The sequence below is a fragment of the Semicossyphus pulcher genome, unplaced genomic scaffold (assembly GCF_022749685.1).
Source record: "Semicossyphus pulcher isolate SPU_LCO1_2020_fin unplaced genomic scaffold, fSemPul1.0.p SCAF_8, whole genome shotgun sequence".
Lineage (NCBI taxonomy): Eukaryota > Metazoa > Chordata > Actinopteri > Labriformes > Labridae > Semicossyphus > Semicossyphus pulcher.
The window spans coordinates 26,305,001-26,307,500 of NW_027211759.1; the positions used below are offsets into that span (position 1 = coordinate 26,305,001).

The 2,500-nt window shown below is 54.5% G+C and overlaps 6 non-coding genes across 6 annotated transcripts; all 6 read right to left on the minus strand.

The window, feature by feature from the left end:
* Positions 1 to 178: 178 nt before the first annotated feature.
* LOC138583382 (U5 spliceosomal RNA) lies at positions 179 to 291 on the minus strand. Its single transcript, XR_011305288.1, has one exon. It is a non-coding gene; the product is annotated as a U5 spliceosomal RNA (small nuclear RNA).
* A 309-nt stretch (positions 292 to 600) lies between these two features.
* LOC138613883 (U2 spliceosomal RNA) lies at positions 601 to 791 on the minus strand. The gene has a single exon (XR_011310010.1). It is a non-coding gene; the product is annotated as a U2 spliceosomal RNA (small nuclear RNA).
* Positions 792 to 1,006: 215 nt separating this feature from the next.
* LOC138583383 (U5 spliceosomal RNA) lies at positions 1,007 to 1,119 on the minus strand. Its single transcript, XR_011305289.1, has one exon. It is a non-coding gene; the product is annotated as a U5 spliceosomal RNA (small nuclear RNA).
* Positions 1,120 to 1,428: 309 nt separating this feature from the next.
* On the minus strand, positions 1,429 to 1,619 carry LOC138613884 (U2 spliceosomal RNA). The gene has a single exon (XR_011310011.1). It is a non-coding gene; the product is annotated as a U2 spliceosomal RNA (small nuclear RNA).
* A 207-nt stretch (positions 1,620 to 1,826) lies between these two features.
* Positions 1,827 to 1,939, minus strand: LOC138613589 (U5 spliceosomal RNA). The gene has a single exon (XR_011309729.1). It is a non-coding gene; the product is annotated as a U5 spliceosomal RNA (small nuclear RNA).
* A 309-nt stretch (positions 1,940 to 2,248) lies between these two features.
* Positions 2,249 to 2,439, minus strand: LOC138613885 (U2 spliceosomal RNA). Its single transcript, XR_011310012.1, has one exon. It is a non-coding gene; the product is annotated as a U2 spliceosomal RNA (small nuclear RNA).
* Positions 2,440 to 2,500: the final 61 nt, after the last annotated feature.

The following is a 2,500-nucleotide window of genomic DNA, read 5'->3' on the forward strand; positions in this document are numbered from 1 at the left end:
GAGCCCACCTCCTGGAACGGCCCTCCCTCGTCGTGGTGCGGAAATTCTTATCGGCCGTAACGAACGACGGCTGCTGCCCAGCAATTCCGGCCACGCCCGACCTTGGCTCCGGGCCCTGACCCTCGAATGCCTAGGATAGTTTTTGTTGCTTGCTTGCTTTCCACAAAAGACAGAGGCTCGGCCAAACGGCTAAGCCTGCCAAAAATAGCTTTAACTCAATAGTGTTCCTCTCCACGGAAGTCTTTAGTAAAAGGCGAAAGACTTGTGCGTTTTGAAGAGAAACCCGAGTAGGTACAGGCTTCTCCTCGGGAGCAGCCCAGCACAGGCGTCGCCCCAGCCACTACACTCACGGTGAGTCTCACCACTTGGCTCGTCGCGGACTGGGCCGCTTCCACCCCAGCCCTGCCCACATTTGCCACAGGCTTTATCCGACGGAAAATTCAGAGAAATGAAGGCCTGGCTGTCAGATGCGGGCTACGAAACATGTATCAGGGTCTTGCAGGCCCTCTGTGACATTCCAGGAAGAAACAAAGGGGATCTGCGGGGCACAAAATCACTGCGCTGCACTGCACTGAGGAGTTGTTTTTGCACAAGGCAGGAGAAGGTTGCACCGTTCCCGGTGGCACTGCAATACCGGGTCGATGCGTGGAGTGAACGGAGCAAGCCCCTCTTTCAGCTCCCGGTGTCAAAAATCCGTTTAATATTTCGTCCCCGTATAGAGGACATATCAGATATTAAACTGATAAGAACAGATACTACACTTGATCTTAGCCAAAAGGCCGAGAAGCGATGCCGCAGACTGTTTGCCGCTCGAGCCCACCTCCTGGAACGGCCCTCCCTCGTCGTGGTGCGGAAATTCTTATCGGCCGTAACGAACGACGGCTGCTGCCCAGCAATTCCGGCCACGCCCGACCTTGGCTCCGGGCCCTGACCCTCGAATGCCTAGGATAGTTTTTGTTGCTTGCTTGCTTGCTTGCTTGCTTGCTTTCCACAAAAGACAGAGGCTCGGCCAAACGGCTAAGCCTGCCAAAAATAGCTTTAACTCAATAGTGTTCCTCTCCACGGAAGTCTTTAGTAAAAGGCGAAAGACTTGTGCGTTTTGAAGAGAAACCCGAGTAGGTACAGGCTTCTCCTCGGGAGCAGCCCAGCACAGGCGTCGCCCCAGCCACTACACTCACGGTGAGTCTCACCACTTGGCTCGTCGCGGACTGGGCCGCTTCCACCCCAGCCCTGCCCACATTTGCCACAGGCTTTATCCGACGGAAAATTCAGAGAAATGAAGGCCTGGCTGTCAGATGCGGGCTACGAAACATGTATCAGGGTCTTGCAGGCCCTCTGTGACATTCCAGGAAGAAACAAAGGGGATCTGCGGGGCACAAAATCACTGCGCTGCACTGCACTGAGGAGTTGTTTTTGCACAAGGCAGGAGAAGGTTGCACCGTTCCCGGTGGCACTGCAATACCGGGTCGATGCGTGGAGTGAACGGAGCAAGCCCCTCTTTCAGCTCCCGGTGTCAAAAATCCGTTTAATATTTCGTCCCCGTATAGAGGACATATCAGATATTAAACTGATAAGAACAGATACTACACTTGATCTTAGCCAAAAGGCCGAGAAGCGATGCCGCAGACTGTTTGCCGCTCGAGCCCACCTCCTGGAACGGCCCTCCCTCGTCGTGGTGCGGAAATTCTTATCGGCCGTAACGAACGACGGCTGCTGCCCAGCAATTCCGGCCACGCCCGACCTTTGCTCCGGGCCCTGACCCTCGAATGCCTAGGATAGTTTTTGTTGCTTGCTTGCTTGCTTGCTTTCCACAAAAGACAGAGGCTCGGCCAAACGGCTAAGCCTGCCAAAAATAGCTTTAACTCAATAGTGTTCCTCTCCACGGAAGTCTTTAGTAAAAGGCGAAAGACTTGTGCGTTTTGAAGAGAAACCCGAGTAGGTACAGGCTTCTCCTCGGGAGCAGCCCAGCACAGGCGTCGCCCCAGCCACTACACTCACGGTGAGTCTCACCACTTGGCTCGTCGCGGACTGGGCCGCTTCCACCCCAGCCTTGCCCACATTTGCCACAGGCTTTATCCGACGGAAAATTCAGAGAAATGAAGGCCTGGCTGTCAGATGCGGGCTACGAAACATGTATCAGGGTCTTGCAGGCCCTCTGTGACATTCCAGGAAGAAACAAAGGGGATCTGCGGGGCACAAAATCACTGCGCTGCACTGCACTGAGGAGTTGTTTTTGCACAAGGCAGGAGAAGGTTGCACCGTTCCCGGTGGCACTGCAATACCGGGTCGATGCGTGGAGTGAACGGAGCAAGCCCCTCTTTCAGCTCCCGGTGTCAAAAATCCGTTTAATATTTCGTCCCCGTATAGAGGACATATCAGATATTAAACTGATAAGAACAGATACTACACTTGATCTTAGCCAAAAGGCCGAGAAGCGATGCCGCAGACTGTTTGCCGCTCGAGCCCACCTCCTGGAACGGCCCTCCCTCGTCGTGGTGCG